We start from the raw sequence: 23086 nt of genomic DNA, 5'->3' as shown, positions 1-23086 counted from the left end.
TTGCATCTTGTTTGTTAGATCCCGTATGTATGTGAAACAATGGAAGAATTTTTAAAGCTAAATTATGGGAAGTGATCACTACACATTAGGATTCCTCTTTAGGAATTTTTTTAATACACAGACACTTGTGTGGGCTTTGACTGCTTCTATGTGGGTTGTCAGTGTCTGGGTGTTCATTTTTTCAGCTATACCTGTTGGTCTAATAATCTGACTACAAACTTTATGCCTGATCCCTAGATTACCTTGAACATTGCAACTATGATGGTAGAGATGAAAGTAATGGTAAGAGCCCCAAATTAATTCTGTATGTTTTTCTTTTCTCAAAAGATTTTACTAAGATAAGCAGTTATCTGGAAAAATCCCAATTTGCAATTCTCTGAACAAATTCTGTGATAGCTTACTTAATATACTTAATACGGACAGCATGAGTGCATTAGAGATGCATATAAAGATTGACCTATTTGCCTTTTTAGTAGGGTGCTTCTGACTGTAATTTTCTGACAATGATGTCAGTTTCCAGAAAACTTGTAACCTATTTGATTTATAGAGGAAGTTATACTATAAGGAATTTTAATTTCTATTTGAGCAACCAAAGCAAATAAAAATCTCAGAAGTTCCTTTGCCAGCACCTCTTAAATTCACAGAAAATAAAAATCAGTTATACATAGGTGGCCAGCCAACATGTATAAAAGTGCCTTTATTCATCATTTCTGATTATTTTATTTTAGTATGAAGAAATGCTGGAGATTTGAATGATCAAAATTCCTCAATATATTCTTAAAAAAAAAAAAAGAAATAAAATCAAACAACTGCCAGCAGGTTTCATATTTTAGGAAACTTTTTTCCATTTATGCATTTACCATCTGTAGCCACCTTTGAATGTGTCAGTGCTGAGATGCTGCTCTTATTTCTTGTGTAAGACTTCTTAGTTTTCCACCACTTTACCAAGACTTTTTCAGGAATTGGTATTCAAATAAAATCTGTCTCCTACACATGAGCTGGCAGAGTTGCCTACTGACCTGGTTCCTTTAGCCTTGCACCATCAATGAAAAATTAATACGAAACTCTTTCTAATCTTGCAGTGTTATTATTAAAATTGACAATGTGTACATTTACTACACATACAAATAATCCTGTAATCAGAAAGGTAGAAGAATATTAAGAATTTAGAACTACATCTGGGCTACTCTGGCATTTAAGTTTTACTTGGCAATTAAGTTGCACCTGCCATACCATGTTTACCAAAGCTGTAGACCTGTAAAATATGAAATTTCTTAAGAAAAAGAACTAGAGATGCTCAGTTATAAATTCTAGTGCAAATAAGGTAAGATCATGAACCTTCCTGATAGCTATGAGTTCATACATGTTTTGTGGAACACTGATCTACAGGGCTTTTTTCTTGACTAACAAAAATGTCATTAAATTTATGAATTAAAATGTGTGGTCCTTTATGCAGTTGTATATTGAACAATGTGGAACATAGCATGGGAATGTGTGCACATATACATGTAGATCAATCAAAGTATTTTCTCCTACTTGCATGGAAACTAGGACAGATACAAAGAGCACAAAAACACTACTGGTAGGAAGATTCAGTCTCTATTGCCATACCGCCACTATCTGCCTCTGCTTTGTGGGTCAACACAGTAAAAGAGGAGGCATTACTTTTTAATCAAACCCTGTATTTACATAGAAATACATAAATACGTATTCACATGTAGATATGTACAAAGGGGGAAGAGGCAGCATTTCTACAGTCTGCTTTACAAAATGACCTCATTTCTTTATTAATACAACACAGCTTGTTCACGCGTGAGCCAGGAAAAACAAAGTGTCCTTTCCTCATCGTGCAGTTGTGTTATTGGTTTTCCCACCTCATGTGTGAGTGGAATTGGGGTTGTCACCTCATTGTGGTCAGTTCCACACCTTTTTCAGAGTAAACAGCATGTGAACTTGTATATGCAGAGTCTGGGCCAAGGCCTTTTTATAAACCAAACTTTAATTTGTTATTGTTTTGGCAGCTACAAATGTGTTTGTGAGACCATGTGGGCTGGCTGTGGAAGGCGCTATAAAAACTAACAGCGGAACGTTCATCTGGAGATGTTCTATGTTATTTATGAAAATGTAGAGACCAATCCTGCCACCTTCTCTCACGCTAACAATCCCACTAAGGTCAGCCAGGGATTATATTTCTGTAAGGATTACTTATGTACATAAAACTTTACTGGATTTGATACATGGATGGAGTTTTCAAAATCTGTAAGGTGTTGAGATGACTGGGGCAGTTCAGGCTGGAGAAGAGAAGGCTCTGGAGAGACCTGATGGTGGACTTTCAGTATCTAAAGGAGGGCTATAAGGCAGAAGGAGACAGACTTTTTATCATGGTCTGTTGTGATAGGACAAGAGGAAATGGTTTCAAACTAAAAGACAGGAGATTTAGGTTAGATTAAATAAAACAATTTTTTATGATAAGAGTGCTGAAGCACTGCAACAGATTGCTCAGAAAGGTTGTGGATGGGCCCCATTCCTGGAAACAATGAAGGTGAAGATGGACAGGGCTTTGAGCAACCAGAATGAGCTGTAGGTGTCCCTGTGCACTGCAGGGGAGTTGGATAGGGTGACCTTCAAAGCTGCCATTCAACTCAAATGATTCTATGATTCTATAACTTGTATATACTGAAATCCACTGAAAGTTGAAATGCTATCTGTGTCCTTGGACCTGATTAAAAATTAAGTGACTATGAATTAGAGGGAAAAGTCTTTGTATTTTTGTCTTCTATTTTGTAGGTGTACGCTGTAAAGACCCGGGTGTGGGAGTCACCAGGAAAATGAATGGTAAGAAATGCAATTGGTGGCATGATAAATGTGTTGTATTTGTCATAGCTTTAACATATTACTTTTTGTTATTTTTCTATGATAATCTCTTATGTAAATAGAAGTGTAACATAAGTTTGTTTGCAAACGAAAGAGTGAACTGGTCACAACAGGCAGGCAGGATTATCTTTGGGATTATGGGTTCCAGTCCAAGCTGTCTTTGAAGTTGCTGTGTTTATTTTGAGGGACAGTGTGAGTTGAGTAAAAGAATTTGCTACTGCTCCTAAACTTACAGCCTCTGACAACCGAAGGTGCAATATTCTCCCTGCTAGTTGAGCTTCAGCTCCCCGTGCAGTATCCCATTGCATTACTGGCCAAACCATCGAGTCAATATTCAGTGCAAGAGACATTTTGAAACAATTCAGTTTTGGAAATTATTTCAAGGCCATTTAGACTTATATAAGAAACTCATTAAGAAAACCTAATTTAAATACTGTCTATTTAATACATAGACTATATATTGAAATGGTTTAAAATTTGAACAGTTCATCTCAAGCAGAATCAATTGGTAAAGATAACAAACACAAGTGCTTCATTGAACAAGGCATTTTCACTGCCACTTGTTTGCCACTGATATTTTGTTCAAAAGTCATCTTTTTAGGCATCTTTTTATTTCTTATGATATTATAACATCCCACTTTGGATGACATTCATAAATATATCTCCAATGTTTTCCTCATCTATAGTATTACAGTATACAGCATCTATAGTATTTATGCATTTCTTTTCTGCTTTCTGCATATCCAAAAAGGTTATAAGTTCTTCATAGGAGGAAGGATGCTTGGCCTATCCCTGGGTCATTCCTATTTAATTAACATCAGATGTGCAAAAATTTCTTACTTCTGCAAAACTTGTGCAGGACATGGATATCTCTGTCTTGAAAATCACTAAACTGAACTTTCTGGTTAAACTCTATCAAATCTGTATTTTTCTGTAAGGTTTTGCCAAACCTTGCCTAATTTTAATCTGAAATTAGATCTGATACTCGGAAGCTAATGTTCTAACAAAACAGCAATGGGATGTGTAAAGAACTGAGATGAATCAAACCATTAGTTTGCTTTTATGAATCTGAACAATTCAAACCAAGATCTCATATTGCTTTATAGAATATCTGCTCAACACAGTGTCTCAGCACTTACAGCAGTTTGCAGAGCTGCTGTTTGTTCTGCCTTCATTCTCACACTAGAAGTGAAAGCTAAGCTGTTGATAAGAGAAAGCACTATCTCTGATACCTATATTCTCATGCTGCTACTGCTTGAAATACTTTGTAAGTACTTGAGGTCACATCAGTCTTCACTCTGTATCTGCTTCGATTATGAATCTCATTTCCCCGTTTCTTTTGTGCTGTGTATGTGCAGGCTTAGATATCCCAAAGAATTTTGAACTAATATAGATTTAGACCTCCCTGCCATTTTACACTTTTTCCCATTTTACTATCACAGTGTTATCACCCTCGTTTCCATTGAAGGTTCAGTTTCTAGTGTTTCTCTTGAGACCTTCAGCCTTACACTCTACACTTAAGAGAGTAGCACGCTGTGTGAAGACTGTGGTAGGTAACAGATAAGGTTAGTACCTTATGTTTTAAGTTTTTAATGTCAGATGAAGAAATATCTTCCACAGCATTAAAATTTGGTTCAGTAAATTTGTACCTTCAATGGTATCTGTGTAAGCTTACAGTAGGAAACATTTCCTGCTTACGTATCTCCAAAGGCAAATTAAGTTCATGGTAAAGATTGTGTGGCATTTGCCTTTGAAGGACATTGAACCTCATGACTTAAGATGTGTCTTGGAGATGCATCTTCCCACCTTACTAAAAGCAGCTGCTGCTGTTTTGGTTTGCTTTCAGAAGGAGACGAAGTTGCATCAGTTCTCGTGTATTCAGCCATTGTGAAATTAAGGGGGAAAAAATTGCAAGCCATGATAATGTCAGCAGTCAATATTGTTTCTTTTTACAGAACCATAAACAAAATCATGAATGCAGTCTTCAAAAGGTTTTGATGACAACTCTAGTAAATTTAATCAATCTGGCTACAGGGATGAATAGTATTTTCCTGTTACGCATTCTATCTTCTTTGTCTGTGAAATGATTCAAATCTAATTAACCTAGTGTCAAGCTCTCTGATTTCCATCCAGTGGTTCTAACACAGGGCTCTAAACAATGCTGATTTTTTTTATATGAACTTATCTTGAAATATTTAACATTTATTCTTTTTCTGTGGACCAAAATCAATTATTATCTCAGAACAGTATGTCTGCAACTATTAAACGGTACCCACAGAAGAAAAATAGTTTTTTTTTTTTTTTTTACTAATACAGAAATCCACGTTGATTCAGGGCAAGACATGTGCGATGAATAACTAATTTTCACTGATCTCTTGTTTTCTTCTGGGCAAAAGTTGATTTCAGTGAAGTACAAATTTTGCTATTAACTTAAATGGGGATGAATTATCACTCTGTACTTGTTTATTTTGTATGGTTTTGTAGGAATTCCCAGAATGACTGCTTATCTTGCCCTGCAGACCTGACAGTAGGCTAACTTCTCTGCCATCCGTATCTGGACAATCAAATGTTGCACTGAGTGCACTTAGCTGTAATATTTAGTCCAATTACGTGAATTTGGTTTTATATCTGTTACTCTTTGGTTTAGGAGTTTTACTTTATTCTTGATCTTAGTTTTATTTTAAATATTGAAGGAAGGAGGAACTAAAGGAGGAGGGAGATTTAGATTAGATGTCAGAGGGAAGTTTTTCACTGTGAGAGAGCTCAGGTGCTGGCGCAGGCTGCCCAAAGAGGTTGTGGATGCCCCATTCCTGGAGGTGCTAAAGGCCGGGTTGGATGGGGTCCCAGGCAATCTAATCTAGTACTTGATCTATCAGTTGGCAACCCAGTCTTTGACAGTGGAGTTGGAACTTGATGATCCTTAAGGTCCCTTCCTATCAAAGCCATTCTATGAAAACAACAGCCCCCAATCCTCCCTTCAAAATACTAAATACTTGCAGCACTGTGAAGTAGTCAGGAATTCTTTGCTTAATTCCCCAGTAAGCTGGAAACAATCAAACAAAAAATCAAGACAAGTATTAGATATGGTTGCTGTATTAGTTTTTTCTATATTATCTTTATTCTAGTGTGGTCCACATAGTGACTGAAAATAAAGATGAGAAAAAAAATTAATGAATACTTTGAGCTACCTCCTGTTCTCTGAACAAAAACCAATACACTGAAAAGATTTTTCAGCAATAGCTTACTGGGAGGAATAAATTACAGAAGAATGCTTAAGATGCATATATCTATGGATGGAACTTACACATTTCAAACATTTGCTTCCTTTTGGAGGTAATTTTGAAAGGTTTACCCTTTTTCCTAGTTCATGTAAAGTTCATATAATCATCAACTGGTTACTTTAGCAATGGAATCTATTCTGTGAATTCCTGGAATAGCTGGGAGCAGCTCTGTGCAACGTCTACGTTCTCTGTAAGTGGGAAGACAGTCAAGTATAAGCACATCAGCTGTTCTGCACAATAAAAAATAAAGATATTGCAGATTCAGGTGGCACTTTACCTATTCTATGTCCCAACACCTTTGATGTGTGTCCTCTTCCCAGCAATTGTTCTCCATCAAGCATTTAATTTCCAAACTACTGGTATAAATTGGAATGGTGCTTTAATGTATTGTTTCAAGACATTGCTTTAATCTGTTCTTCATAGTTACTGTTTGAGAGGCTTCTATTAATTATCTAATTAACTTGGTTTGTGCATTTACCTCAAGAGGTTTTGACTCTGCTTCTGTAATGTATGTACTGACATCTGAGCTCTGGAGTTTGTAACATTTTGCGTGCACAATTTTGTTGCATTTATTTGAGTGTTTTTTCTTATAAGAATGTAACTACTTACAATCTATTGTTTTTAGGTTATAGATAGAAATCAGCCATGGTGTCTGCTGACCATTTTGGCAGGTATTTTACTGGTCAGATAATGCATTCAGGACAAGTTCTGCTTGTGAAGGTATAGTTGCTACAGATGTTTACACAGTAGGTTCTTGTGCTGGAAACATGTATGAAGAATCTTCAAACAAAATATATTTTTTTCATTCGGAGGCTGAACTTGCATTCTGATACCAATTTCAGTGCACCTGTCAGAATTCATATCTGAGAAGAGCTATATTAAAGGAGAACCACTGTGTAGCTGATCAAATCAGGATTAGCATTTCTTGTTATTGAAGTTTCAGAGTTGAAGTCTTTATACTGTGGAATGGGAAAATGTCTCTAGTAAGGTTTTATTTAACTTTATTTTTATTTACATATGGCACATTGTATGGATGACCACCTGCTCTTACAGCCTAAAATCAGCTGTTTAACTATGTTGCACTGTTGAGAAAAGATTTTTTTTTTTTGCTTCCCTGAAGGTTGTAGCTGCTGATACCCTGAAGTGCTTTTGAAGATAAAGCATATTGCAGACAGAGCATAAAATGGAATAAGCGTACATAGAATGCACTTTACTATGTGTTTGATCTCTCTAGATGCTGATAATTGCTGGTGACATTACTGGGCTGGCTGCAGCAGGAGCTACAAAGTGAGAGGTGTTAGAAAGGATTTAGTAGAGGGTAAAGTAAGAAAACAGCTTAGAATCTAAAATACTACTTAACACTTTAAAATATTACAGTCAAATGTATGCAGTCATTTGTACTGAATGATGTCCTTTGAAAAAACAATTTGTTAGGTACACATGTAAGTGTTACATACAAAAGTATTGACTTCAATAATTTTATCATGATTTAATGTACTGCTAATTAACACAAACTTCTGATTGCTTATTTGGGTATTTGGGAAAAAGGAAAAAGAAGGAAATTAATTAAACACTTGAATGCATTTATTTTCCAGTCCTCAGGCTCAATTTTAGCCAAAGAAACCTCCCTCCTCCCATTACTCTCCTAGTCTCAACTTCCCTTGTTTTCCCTACGTCACCTTTGATCCTCCTCAGCTTCTCTGAGGATGAGGTTACCTGCAACCAGTTTGGTCTATCAGGGTTGCCCAGTGGCTGCAGCCCCACATGACTGACCCCAGAGCCCTCAGGGCTGCACTCTGGTGTGCAATGCTGCTTCTGAGAGCATCTGTGTCCCCAGCTGTCTGTCTCCGCAGTGCTCCTCGTGCCTCTTTATAGATCTCAGGTCTTCTGTCTTGAGTAGCATTTCAACTTGAAAGATAGAATTATTACAGACTGACTACCACAGTATCTGTAGCAGAAAACTGAAGCGGTGTAAAAACGCTTTAATAATTGATAATGGATTATAATGTATTTTAATCTCCAACAAGAAAATGTGCCATTTAATTGCTGCAGAATTTAAATAGTTTATCTAAGAGAACAGTAACTGTGATTACTTGAGAAGGCAGGTAGATTTTCCAATGGAGAATTTATGATGAGATGATGCTTAAGGAGTCTGTCCTTAAAATGACTTCTTAACAAAAACAGCCTTTTTCTAGTTTGGACTAATTAACTTTAGCTTTTCTTTAGTAAAATAAACACTCAGATAATTATTTTGGAATTTAAGAAATTAACTGTAGTGATCATTTTGTTTTTGAAATTTTTGTTTCAAATAGAAATTTTAAAGCTGCTTAGGTAAAGCTGGTAAGTGTGCATAGCCTGATTTCCTACTTCTTAAGCAGAATTGATGGGTTTGCCACTTTTCCTTTAACAGATCTGGTTACGATGAGAGAATCTGTTAACCATCATTGCCTTACCTCTGTTAATACTTCAACGACTGTCTTTAGGAAAAACAGAATGGAATCCCATGATTGTGATCTCCGTTCTTTCTGCTCCAGAACTGGAGCAGTTCAAACTCCTTTGAGAAGAATCTCTAAAAGGAATTACTACTGAAACAGCAAAGAGTATTAGAAGTTATTCAAAAGAAATGTCCAAGAATGTCTTGAAGCAGGATTGGTATTATGTTTGCCAAGCAGCCTGAAGAGGTGGATATTATACCAAGTTATATACTACTTATAACTATAGCAGAGCATAAACATATGTCCATACTAATACAATATGCTTACCAAATTAAGCATATATCTAGATATTCAGACAATGTGATTATTATCTTGTTTTCTTTTGGAGGCAGTCACATATACTATATATCTACCCAATTACTCCTTTTTTTTTCTAATTAGAGTTATTGATCTTGTTTCATTTACTTTCATAAATGTGCAGTTGGAAAATAGAGCTAAGATTCAAATTGCTAACAGCATGATGGAATCATTGAAAGAATGATAAGTAATTGGGGAGCTAGGATGAAAGTAAACCAAAAAATGACTTATCCTGGAGAGTTTCACATTTGTAAGGTATGTAGATTAAAAATCAGCAAATTCAAGTGCAGGGGAAATATAAACAATACCAATGTTACTGTAAGAAAGGAAAAGTAACCTGTGTTATAATAATGAAGACAGTCTTTTCCTTGAAGAGGCTGTATGTCTGTTATGGCATTCTTACCAATGTGTTGTGGAGTTCTAAAGCAGAATCTTTTCTTTCTTAACTAATGAAACCACAAATTAGAATGCTATCCAGACACCATTCCATCCTTGAATATTTTGTTATGACTTTTACAAGCATGGTAACATCATTTTTTAACAATAACACTAAACATGCCCTTAAATTCATCCTTAGAGCTTTATTAGCAAGACTTTTGAGCATTCCAAATCCAAATACAGAAGAGTGAATTCAATTTAGACATTTGTTTTCAATATTTTTAAAAGATCTCATCCTGTGTCACTATTTTACAATAGGCATGGTAGAATTAAACTCAAGATTATCATTTTTAGATGAAGATTAAGTTTGGATGTGATCTGATAAAATCATGCAGTGTATAATGGTATTACAAAGGTCCAATTTTTTTTGCTACTGCCAGAATATTATATTGAATCAATACATACTGAAATGCCATCTAAACAGTTCAAGTCATACAATTTTTCATTTCTTCAAAACAGTGCAGTCCTAACTGTGAGACTGTTTTAAAAATATATGAAGGTGTAATCAGCTTACTCTTTCACGATCCCCTTCAGGTGTCATATTTCCAACTTAGTTACAGGGATAATTTTCTTTTTTAAATGGAAGGTTATTTTTCTGTAATGACCTAATTCTAGAAGCCAAAACATGCTGGCAGGTTTGAGAAACATAATAAAAGTGCTGAAATCAAGACTATTCATAAACTTGCAAGTTTAAAGTGATGCTTTGTTTGATGAGCCTTGATTTTTGTCCCTTGATTTTGCATCTCTAGAGCTTTTTGCTAAATTAATTGCCAAAATTATTTTAAATCAGGATTTTTGGGTCTTGATTAAAAATAGCAAAGTTGGTGTAATTTCCAACTCTACACTTTGCAGAAGTAATGAGAATTTTGTTGTTATTATTTTAATTTAATGAAAAAAGACCAGTTTTGCCTTTTTCCAAGAGAAAGAAATCTTTCTATTATTTTTCTGTTGAAATTTTGAAATACTTAATTTTCATGCATCTCTTTCCAAACTTAAATATTCCTTTTACTTTTTATTCTCATTCAGGCTGTATCTGCCAAAGCTTATCTAATATTACATATAATCAATAGCTTGGATGTTGCTTGCATCTCTTCCCTATGTGCCCTGCCTAGATTTTCTTCTTATACTTCGTGCTCCACATTACTCCGCGTTGGTATTGCAGTGGATTTTTTTAGGCATGCAGAAGACCTGTGTGGGGCTCAAAGATTTGTTCTACCTATTCATTTAAATAGCTTACAGATTGGGAAAACTTACCAAAGTTGTGAGATTCCTGCAGCATAAAAATAATTCAAATTCTGTTATGCGCAATAAGAAAAATGCTCTAGGCACCTGTTGTTTTCTGCCTTACCCTCATTAGTAATAAGTGCAATGCTGCAACCTTTCTCTCTTGCAGTACTGTCATTTGTTTTCCTTTGTAGAGAGCCATTATTTGAAGCAATAAAAATGCCAGTAATTCAGTAAGTATGCGAGAATTTTCCTGAGGCAAGGTATCTCATTAGAAACCAACTTGCGAAGATGGGCATAAAGTAATAACAGAATACTTGCAGCTTTCATTTTATATTTTCCTCATAACAGTAAATAAATACTCTGTCCTGTTCTGGAAAGCTAGGTGAAAAGAACCTTCCAACTAAAAGCGCTTCAATTTTACCTTGTAAATTGGGATGAACTGGCAACTGCAACATCAATATAGCCATTTTGGAATGATGCAATGAGAAGAAATGATCATTTAGGGCACAGTATTCAAGATCAGAATTCAATATGATTTGTTTTCATAGCGTGGTATTAGAGTTCTTTTGGTTTTCTTGATGGTCTGCATAATAATATGAAAGGATGCAAAAGAAACTTGATCTTTCTCTAGAAGTACTTACAAAGAATTTAAATCTAAAGGTATCTATATCTCCTTCTTTGGGATTGACTAGAGTACAGTTAAACTGTGAAACACACTGTACGATGTGACTCTTATCAGATAGTCATGAGGTGTTTTCAAATTTGAAGTAGTAGTTGATTTCTTATTCTCAAAAATAAGCACCATATGGTTTCGTAACTAGTTCCCTGACTGGCCTCTCAGCTCATTTAGTCTCTGGCTTCCTGACAAAACTGTTGACTTTCTTTGGCCATGCATTGGAGTAAGCTATTAGTTTTAAACAGAACTCTTAACTTGTGAAACAAAGCTTTACTAACGCATGTCTACAGTAATATGCAAATTTGATTTACTAGCATGTATAAAACAGGCACTGAGTCTGTGGAGAACATGTGAAATGTTTCCAAGATAATACATGAAAGCTTTGACAACTACTTATTTTTCTTTCTCATCAGGGTGTGGTGAACGCTGGTTACACAAATTTGCCAAGTAGAATGGCTATTCAAGCCAGTAGCATTTATTCCAGTAACATCTTGAAATTATTAAAGCTGTTTCTTCTGACAAAACATTTTCAGATTGAACAAAAGGATGATTTAGATTATGGAACTATTGATCTTGTAACTAGACAAATTTTGGTGGTGAAGGTGAGTTTCAACACCAGTTAAACATTTTTTACAAATAAAATATTGTGTGAAAGCAGAGGTTTTCTTAGTGAGTTTCACTATTTGATGAAAACCTGTCTTTCAATATCTATATTGGTAACGTGAACAGAGTTTCTTGTGTGTTTCAAGCACTGACAAGGCATTGATAGGACTAAAATAGGTTTATAAAAATATTGGTACTGTAAAATCAATGTTGTACATTTACCTCCTATTTTTTAAAGAATGTATTAGTGAGAATTAGCCCATTTGCTGAGCTGCTGAACTGTGCCTTAAGGACTTGCCAGCTTCTTTATGGATTCATCAGTATGCGCTGAACAAAGGTGCAGTGGAATAGCTGAGCTGCATGTGAGACTCAAAAGGATTTTGAATAGTTTAAGTACTGGATCTAGTACTTAATAGTTTGGTACTACTTTGTCTTTCAGCCAATGTCAGGAGAGGTACAGCATTGTTGCTTATAAGAACACAAGCTTTCTATTGAAGCAAGCATTTTTTTTTTTAGCCTCGAAATATGAAATGGATTTCAAGTCTCATACGACAACATTAGACTACATTCTGCATAGTCTCTGCAGTAGCAGTAACCTTCTACCCTTTGACCACTTATTCTGGGGAAGAGAGAAAAAACTAGATAGGCAGTTAAACTGTGAGGTGGCCTTGAAATATATGAAAACTGAGATATGGTGATTGTGACTTTCTGTATGCAAGATATTTCTTAACAGTGTCCTGATTAATTATGTTTATTTTGGATATAGTAGAGAGCAAGGATTAATTTCTTTTGTCACCATGAGTTAAGATTGAGTCCATATCTACCCACAGGTAGTATTAAACCAAAGTACATTCCTGCCAAACAAACATTAGCAGATTGTCTTGGTAAAACAGTAATTCCACTGTTTGTAAGGAGAAGCTTACAAGATCAGCTTTTAAGGAATCCTTACACTGTTAAAGGACTTGGGTTTTTTAGTTTAATCTTGAGGGGTGGGAGTGGTGGTTGTTAGGCCAAATTTGGTAAGAACACCAAGATAGTTTTTAGAACTGACTGAATTCAGTGATCAGTACTATTTTATAGACAAGGGGCTATCATCGTCATTATCAAGTAAGGGTCAAATACCATTGTATTTACTCAACTTGTATCCCACTAATTTCAGAAGAACAGATGATAATCATGATACCTTATCTGAAGGATCAGTCTGTTGTAACATAAGGAAACGCAACATACTGTAGAAATCCATCTTAATAGTAGTTTTGTTCTGTAACAGAAAGGTAGGGTATGATTTCCAGAGTCTTCTCCTCAAAAAACATCACCTTCTATTCCCATTAGAGGGGGAAAAAGATAAAAATTATAATAACCACATTCTTATGAACGAGGAAGATATTTTCTCTAGTGACCAGGAATAGGATCCAAGGGAATGACGTGGAGATATGTTAGGTGGGTCTTAGGAAAAGGTTCTTCACTGAGAAGGGTGGGCAGTCACCAGAACGCGCTCTCTGGGGCAGTAGTCACAGCACCAAGACTGCTGGATTTCAAGAAGCATTTTGATTATTCTTAGAAATTGGTTAGAATTTTGGTTAGTCCTTTGTGGAGCCAGGAATTGGACTCAGCTTTCCCTGTGCATTCTTCCAATTCAGGATGTTCTATGGTTCTGTGACCATTTCTGTACCTTTTTATAGAAGGTGCAAAGGAATTCACTTATCCTTTATGTGTTGTAGTCCATGTGGTATTTAGATGTTTAAAAAAAAAAAAAAAAAGAGCTCCTGAAAGCTAGTATGGCTTTACATTGAAAAGTAGCAGGCAGTGGTAAGCCATGATTGCTAATATATCATGTTGCTTACCAATTGAATGAAAGGTTTAAAATTCAACTTTTTAAGATCCTTGGTGAATCGCTGTATGTCTCATGTTAAAAAGAAACTTCTGATGTTAATTATACATGCAATAAAGAGCCAATATGATACAGATTAGGGACCCAATCCAGGGCCAATTGAAATTAACATAGTCTGTTCTCAAAAGCTTTTGGATCAGGGCCTGTACGTACTGTATAACTCCAGATGTCACTGTCTGTGTTGAAATATATGTCTGAAATGGAAAATGAATCATATAGCAAGGTTTTGATTATGTTGAATAACATTTTCCTCATAAACAAGATTATGCTTTTCACATTTAACTACCTTTAAAAACAATGATAGAATGGAAAAAAGAGCAACACAAATGTTAAAGGGAAGGATACAGATAGCTCACCTTTTCAAGTGTTTATGACCTTGGAAACTTTTTACAAAGTAATAGCAAAAATATCTATTAGTTCAAGAAAAACATTTTTTTTCCTTTAATACAAGAGGTTGTTCTTAAAGGAACAAAGAAGAGAAAGAAGTCTGCTTCAGTTAGGGAACAATTCCATATCTAAATTATGTGTAGCATCCAAAGGACCTTCTGTACTGCCTCCACCTGTAGTCACTGACTTAGAATGTTTCAAAGTATTCTTTTAATACCCTACTGCTAAGATCTGTTTTCTTTAATAATTGTTAGGTAATTTGTAGACAAGTTTTAAAGTTTTTAAAACAGCTTCCTAAAACGATAATCAAACTGAAAATTAATCTCCTGTGAGCTCTAGGAGCCAGACTGATATTCTTTCTGCTTTAGGTTTTCTCTTGATTAAAGAAATTCGTACTGCTACACTGATCTGCTCAGTGCTCACTTGGGTACCTTTTAACAAAACATTGTGCAGTGATGACAAAATGTCTCCAAGTAAAATTTATTTATTATTTTTGGCCTAATGAAATGATCTAGTCTTTTCCTAAAGTGGGAAAAACATTTCCTTAAACCCTCAACACACATGGTCAGAAAGACTAGTACTGGGAGCAATAATATTTTATCCCAAGGAAGCATTGTTGAACTGTTTGTGTGGTCTGCATCCTTTAATAGTGTTCAGATGCCATGCTGTGGTCTGTACTCCTACTAATGCAGTAAAGGTTGTGAGAAGTCACTAGGGAATTTAACATATTTCATTTTGTTTCTTTTTTAATGAACTGTTTTTCCATATTTGTCCAAGTGGATTTATTTCTTTATTTTTAAGAAACATTATTTTGTAGTCCCAAATGCACTCGCTAGACCTGGTGTCCCCACTTCATCCCCAGGTTGACAATGATTTTGTTATTCCAAAGTTAGTTTTCTGGCAACAACGAGGTATACAAATTCTGCGTGTAGGAACATGGTCAGGAAATGCCTTCTGCTGCCATGAGTGTCAGTAACACAGCTTCAATCAGAGGAAAGCTTAGATTCTACGCCTGGTTTTCTTTTATTGTTAACAAAGAAAAGTATTTCTTCTCAATGTCTATTTTTTTTATATGCTTGGCAGGTATTTTAGGACTGAATTATTGCTTCTCCCAATCCCGCTTTTACTGAAATGATGACCATATTTGTTCTTGCTTGAAACAGTGCTTATCACATTACTCAAGGAGTCCCACCTGCCTACTGTTTGCCTTTCATATCAGTTAGAAATGCAACTTCTATTAAACATGCTGTTTCTTCTCTCTTGTGCTTCCTTCTGTCAGATTTTGGTTGAATTTCCATAGGAGAGACATATGGGAACAGAAAGAGATTGATGGTTTACCCAAAGTGAATTACAAATGAGATAAAGAGTTGTGTCTCAGAACTTTTGCTCCATTACAAAGTAGAACTGTTTTCATCTTCACTTAAATGTGTATTCATACAGAGGAATTTTACTGCCAACCAAAGGGTTGTGTAATGATCACTGCTTTTAAATATAGGAAAGCTGACATAAACATTAGTTTCTTGTTTATACCCACTTCATCTATATTAAATACATTTCTGGGAGCAATAGGATGACCAGATATCATGTATAACAAAATTAATGACAACAAATCCCACTGCATATTTTAATTTGATCATATTTGCACTGAGATTACCCCTCCACAGATGGGGTTACAGTTGGAAACCTCTCTAGTTCTAGATAATCTGTTTACCATTTTCTTTCAATCACTATATTTGTCACACTGGCAAAGAAACTCCCAGCATCTTGTTTGCAAGTGCAAATGTAGCAGAGCTAACTAACTAGACAGATTCAGTGAGTTCTGAGTAGCCACCTGTGTTCAGCCAATGATAGGATAAAGAAAAGAGATGCTGGATCCACAGCTTTTTTTTTTGTCTTTTTTCAGTGTTTAAAGACAATCGTCGTATTCCAGAATACTTCCACAAACCATGTGCAGGGATAAAATCTGCGTGGGTAGGAGTTAAAAAGTGTTTAGTTTCATTAGGAAATGGGAGTCCTATGGAATAAATGCAGCTTACAACAGAAGGATGGGTTCTGTATAATGGGAGATGAAAGAATGTTGGTACTTACTGCAAAGTTTAATAGGAGAGCTTCTAAAACTAAAGGCAACAGAAAACAGATCACATAATCTAAAATGAAGTTCTGTAGCTCTGAAGAAAGATGAGGCAAAACTTCATAAATGTAATGTAAAATAATAAAACATTTACAGTCAACTCAAAGACTTCTAAGTAGAATGTGAAAAAAAATAAACAAATATACCATACACAACATCTTGCTATAAAATCAGGAAATGCAATGAATCAGGAAGGCCTGACTTTGGAAGAGAATAAGAAAGCCATCTACAGAAGGACAAGTCATTACTGAAATAGAATGTTTCTACTGAAAGAAAAATAAGTCTGACACAGCATTAGAACTGCATTTGCAACTGAAATAAGATGCAGAACACAAAATGAGACAGTCACACCAGTTTTAACATAAAGGGATATGCAGAGTAAGAAAATGCCCTCACAAGACTTTACTTGCTCATTCTGACGTGTAAAATCTATTTCCCAACAGGTAGTTTCCTAATTACTCAGAGAATGCTGCACATGTTCAAATACCCACAGTTTTTCCTATCTCTGCCTTCTCCTTGAAGCGGTGTTTAGAAGAGGATATCACACCTCTAAGCCATTGGATGTAATGCTAAACAGGTTAGTCAATATTTTCTTTTGTTCAATAGATAAGTAATCCAAAACTAGCAGGGTGGTCTTGGCTAATAAAGATCATCACACCAGCAAGCAAAGGGCCTGATTCAGGCTGAGACATTAATGCTCTAAGCAGCGAGGAACAAGGGACATGTGCAGAATCAGACCATCTAGGAAAATTCTTCACTGGGCAAATACTTGTCATCCCTTTTAGGGTCATGGAATATCTTATCCCTAGGGCCAGGGAGACAATATTATAGGCTTCTTGTCTTTTGCTGTCCTTATTAGCGCATACTCCTTTGTGACTTTGCTATGCTTAATTCAAGAGAAAACAGCTTTGCATTTCCAATTTCATGGTATTCAGTCAGTTACAAAGTGACGACAAATTAATTTGCAGAAGTACCAATCTGCATTTAGTGTAAAAACATCAGGAAAGTCACCCTGTTTACTTTTACTGGTTATTTTTAAATCTGCCTCTAGATACGTGCGCTGTTCAAAACTTACTGAAACCGAGCTATTTTGTATGAGAGGCAGAATTTCATTGGCAATTATCTTTAGTAAAGACAGAAAGGAAATATTTGGGGAAGAAAACAATCTGATAATAGTCAGAACTGAACTGGTTTTCTCACCTGCCCTTAAGGCTTCCTGCATTCTGTTGAACTATTCAGTACCAACTCTGAAAGAAGTGAGGTGTCACATTCCTTTATTCTTGAAAGTTGGTTCTTATTTATTTATTTATTAAAATACAAAATCATCCCTGAAGAAAAATCTAATGTATGTCCTGGAACTTGTAAGAAGATTATGTGGCAGTTTATATTGATAATAAGAAAACTTATCTCCCAAACTGTCGTTTTACATTTTTGTATGGAATCTTCATTCTTTGTAATGGTATTATATTGATAAAATAGAACAGTAATGTATATTTTAAAAAACCTAAGTAAAATATTTCCCTCTGTGCTGTAACACAGTGAAGTAACTAATTCAATCTTACATGCCATATATGCCTCAAAAAGTAAATAATGAAAGCAGTAGCATATAGTTTCAATTTATGCTTTACACACAAATAATGGATTTACTAATTCCTAGAGTTTTACCTGATTAATTGTGAGGCTTGGATTAACAATTAGATGAATACTGGGTCAAAACAATATGCTGTGTTGTTGCTCCCTTAAGATAAAGTGTGGGCTTGTTGAAGCTAATCTCTTTTCCACTTGTAAAAACAAGTACTTGAGTACTTCTGGGGTGTGTTCTGGGAAGATTGTTGTTTCTTGCTTCCTTCTGTTGCTTCTCTTTCACAGGTGAGCCACAGCTATACAATCATTCAGCTATTCTGTTTAATAGCAAATCTTCTCAGGATGCAGTATCTACCAGTTTGCTTCAACTTGAGTGTTGTTAGTATCTTTAGGTGACATTTTGCCTTTTGTCACACTTCAGTCTTTGGACTTAAACATCTGAAAAGCCCGTAAGTATTTTTTTGAAGATATCAGCTAGTGCATGACCTTTGGCCTTTCTGAATGTTTGAAGGGTGCTGTTGAATGGCTAAACCTATCAGTTGTATGCTTTTATATAAACATATATATTTCAAAATAGTATAGTAAATATACTTTCAACTCATTCAGCAATGCAGCTTAATAGTCAATAAATTATTTGAAATAAAGTCATCTTGTACCTTTTAACTAGCAGAAAAAAAGGCTGAGTTCACTAAATGTGGTCATAGAGGATCTTCAGGATGTTTTTGTAACAAAATATTTTAAAATTCAAAATACAGAATGGAAGTTTGTATTTAGCTTGACTTAAATAAACCTATTTCTACTCATAAAGGATCTTAATAAAATAGTTTTACATTTGTCCAGACCAGACCAGCACAAATCTGCTAAAGGTAAGATATCTTTCAGCTTGAGGTAATATGATAAGTATTTTTCTCTTAAGGCAGGATATGAGGAACTAAGTATAAGAACAAAAAGAAAAAAGCAGTAATTGAGGCATTGTAGACTAATATTAGAAAACAATACATCAATGTTTGTGATAATTAAAAACATACTCAAATGTGTTTCAGTGGATCCTGGAACTGAGTTGCAGGGATGCTAATTAGTTCCATGGTTTCTATTGGAGTCATAAAGAAATACAGCAACCAGAAAATATTGAAAGAAGCACTGTGCAGAATTCTTATAATCAGAGAAGAACATTCACTTGCATTAACAAGGAAGAAACTTCTTATCCTTAAATGTAAAATATTAACTATTATTTCTTAGTCTTTCTGGAGATTATTAAAGTCTTTCGGGGTCCTTATATTCCTTTTCAAAGAATAAAACTTGAAGCATATCTATGCTATTTGTACACCTGTTTACGTTGTTGTTGGTTTTTTTTGGTTGGTTGTTTTTTTTGGGGTTGGGGGGGATGATGTATTTCAGCTCAGATGTGAGTTGCACAAGTATGCTGCCAGGGTCATCCAGCCACAGAGCTTCTGCTGTGGACTTGGGAATTGCCTTTGGTGTTTCTGGTATTGCTGAAGGGTCAGGTGCAAGCAACAGCAAGGGCACTGAAACTCTCACCAGAAGTGCTTGCACAGGTATCTATAGCAGTAGACAGTTTCAATTGATGTGAACTTGAATTTAAAGGAAAATAAATATTCAAAAAGCTCAGCTTCAATGCTGATCCTCTGAGGAGGATTTTGTGTCTGATGCTGTGGGAGGTCCATAGAAATCCTCAAAAATTGAGGTTGAAATCTGGTAAGAGAGAAAAGGGAAAGGAACTCCTTTTTTAGCTACTTTGTCCATTAGAATTGTGCCACTTTTCTGATGCTTCCAGAGGAGTTTTGTATGCTTGATTCCCTGTAGGGAACATGTGTTTGGGAACTCGGATGGACGCATCCATAAAACTCTGCCCTACATAAAAAGCTGTTGCTTCAAAAGTGCAGTTCTGGCTTACTTTCTTACAAACTGTCATCCTAAAATGTTCTAGCATTGCATTTTTGGAAAATACTTAATTAGGTTAAATTTTCCTATAACTATTATATTTCTATTTCATTTTAGAGAAGGAAAACAACATTAGAAAATAAACAGTCCTTTCTTGCTCAACAGTCTGTTTATGCTTTGAGTATGAAACACGATGTAATGCTTGCTTTATCTTGGATCTAAATCATTTCATTTTGCAGGTCTTATCATTGCGAAACTAATTTAAATGTCTGATCTTCCTCAGACTGTAGCTACGTTTCAGCCTGGTTGGTCTGTCAGTGGGTCCTTCATGTACTGCTGAGTACGTGATTGCATATCCACGCCTTGATGTTCACCTTTCAGCCAGTGTTCTCAAAATCTGGGCACTATGCTGGTGCGTGTGTTTCAGTGCTTGTGTAATTACTGACAAAAAACTGTTAGGTAATCATTCTGTTATATGAAACTGTGGATGAAGTTCCTTAGATTAACACTCCCCGTTCCCCTAGAAAACAAGGAAGAGAACAATAGTGATTTTGACTTCAGCACTGATTGGGAAATATATTGATGTTGGTCTTAAGGATGTCTATTGCTGGATTTGTGAGAGAATTTGAGACTCAATTAAATTCCATAGAGAGGTTGTGGAGTCTCCCTTCTTGGATATCTTCAAAAACTGCCTGAACATGGTCCTGGGCGGCCTGTTCCAGGTGCCCCTGTTTGAGCAGATGGGTTGGACTGTATAACTTCCAGATGTCCTATTCAAACTTAACTGTTCTGTGATTCTGTGAATTGTGGAGTATGGCAGGAACTGAAGCACTTCCATTTCTGAGAACTTCTTAAAAAAGAAAAAATCCTACATTTGTCTTTTATCTGCAATATGTTTTTCTTCCGGCTAAACTGGAAGACCAGTTCTTCCCTGGAGACCAGTATCTTCAGTATTTTTATTCTGTATCTACAGCTTGTGTTATTTTCCAGTGCATTGATATTAAAATATTTTAGTGCTAAACTCAGTACAGCAGCCAAACTTGCTTCCAGGTTTGCTGAACTTGATACTGCTTCTATCTGGGCACCATAAGTTTAAGATGCTGACTTCCTGACAGCATCAATGTCTGGTATGGTAATTTATTTGTTTGATCTGAGCTACACTGCTGGATTACTGTGTATATTTGGTGATAAAACATTATATTCAATTATGCTAATAGGAACAAGAGAGCAATTCTTGAACCTCTTTACTTGCAAATAAAAGTAACGTAAGATTTTTTGCATTCATATCCAGCACTTGCTGAATGCTAGCCATAATGTAATCTTGTGCATTAACTGAAAAAATTGGCATAAATTATGAAGAATCAACAAAGCACTCTGCAGGATGTTTATCTAGCCCTACAGAAATTCTCTAACAAGTCTGCAAGGCCTTGCAGGATCCCACAAACCACAATTCAGAGATCCAAAACTTTTTAGCCAGCAGTACTGCTGTAAAATAAGCTGTGGATGTTTAACTAGTCAGATGTATATGCATTCCTAACCATTGCTGTAACTATGGGCCAGTTTAGGAAAGAAATAAGAGTATAAGTTTTATCCTGCAAAGTAACAAATGATTTCAGCTTCTATAATGTCTGCATAACCTTTCAGCAAAAATTCTAAAGGCTTTTAGACCAAGCTCAAAATGTGTGAATAGTGATAATGGTTAACCAATTTCTGCTAACTGCATGTATGAATCAACTTCTTGTCTTTGTTTCACTTTAAAAAAATATTTTAAGAATTGTATACAAATTTCATTTTTCTTCTCTTCAGTTTTCGCTAAATTGCAGGGAGTGTTGCTGACTGCAACTTAGGTGGGACAGGTATGCCTGTAGATATTAAGTAAAATAACAAGAAACTACTTTGGCTGAACTGTGTGTGCAGAATTTCTTCCTGACAGCTCTTCACAGTTAAAAGCACCTTGATTGGTTCCTCTGGAGGGAGCTCCTGTCACACAACGTGTGGGAAAGGAAGGAAGTACTATGAATTTGGACCCTTATTTTGTGAGAGTCTAGAGCACAGACTTTGAAAACTTAAAAATAAGATGCTTCTAGAGACTAGATGGCTGGTGTGCAGGGTGTGGAGCTGTGCAGAGCTGCCTAGCTAACATAAGGATTGCAAGCAGTGCATGTGTACTAGAGCAGCACTTGAACTTTTTTATCCTGCTTTTTAGTAATTCCTTTACCCGTAGCTCAAGCACTTGCACATGGCTCTTCACTGTACTGTGTAAACTTGCAGACGTTTCCTGCTGGTTATAGGCACGGTGGAAGGGCATTGACTGATACTCACACATGGGCACTGAGATTCAACTGCTGCCTGTGAGAGCTGACGCTGTCAGATTATAGTGGAGGTCTTGTATCAAAGAGCTTGTGTAGTTTTGCAGGAGTTGTAGCTATTCTGCATGTAAATTGTTCCTAGTGCACTTGAACTTTAAAAACAATTAGAAGAAATAATAGCTATATGATTCACTGGTAAAACCAACAACTACGTTAATATTTATTAAATAATAATAAAAAAGTGAATGGTCTTTACTTAAGATCTCATCCAGCAACCACCTTTGAGGAAATGAGAAATGTGCTGTTTCGTAACAAGCGAGAAGGGAGATGTTATTTAAACAAAGAACATCTTTGTTTTGCTAAGGAAAAGTATTAAGGTAATTTGGGGAGGAAGATTTTTTTTTTAATGGAAGAAAAACAAGATTTTTCTCAAAAGCTTCAAAATGTGTGATTTTCATGCCAAGTGACATGCTCAAGCTTTGCAAAAAAAAAAAAAAAAAAAGCAATACTGAACTGTTGAACCAAGACTGTATTGGCTTCACAGCTTGTTAAAGTAAAGTTTAGTGAGCTGAAGAGTAATACAGTCTGCCTTCCTAAACAAACTACATGAAAACTATTTATTTTGGTTTTCTTTTAATGGAATCAAAATTATTGTTTTTGACCCATACACTCATTTGATACAGTCACATTTAGGGCATGTCTTTGCCAAATGTCACTGGGGGAAGGAATATGGCCCAGCATCTGCTGCAGGATGTAAACTTGTGCAAATTGTTGGAACTTCAACTTGAACAAGCTCTGTCTTCACACATCTCATATCTATAGGATAGCATAGCTGGTGAGTTAACATGTCAGTTAATCATTCTTCCTTCACTGTAATGAACTGCAAAACGTTATAGCACTTCATGGACTTCAGTGAACAAAAATCTGCGGTTCCACATATGTAGGAGAAAATCCTTTAATAAAACAGTTGTTATGCATTGGATTTTCTGAA

The 23086-nt window shown here is 35.6% G+C and overlaps 1 long non-coding RNA gene across 1 annotated transcript; it reads left to right on the top strand.

The window, feature by feature from the left end:
- The first annotated feature begins 2753 nt into the window (after positions 1-2753).
- LOC116217077 lies at positions 2754-19166 on the top strand. Its single transcript, XR_004161008.1, has 4 exons — positions 2754-2835; positions 16744-16877; positions 18170-18333; positions 18928-19166. It is a non-coding gene; the product is annotated as an uncharacterized LOC116217077 (long non-coding RNA).
- The last annotated feature ends 3920 nt before the right edge of the window (positions 19167-23086 follow it).

The sequence above is a fragment of the Meleagris gallopavo genome, chromosome 12 (assembly GCF_000146605.3).
Source record: "Meleagris gallopavo isolate NT-WF06-2002-E0010 breed Aviagen turkey brand Nicholas breeding stock chromosome 12, Turkey_5.1, whole genome shotgun sequence".
Lineage (NCBI taxonomy): Eukaryota > Metazoa > Chordata > Aves > Galliformes > Phasianidae > Meleagris > Meleagris gallopavo.
The sequence above is the reverse complement of the archived record's forward strand: the minus strand, read 5'-3'. Positions and strand labels throughout refer to the sequence as shown.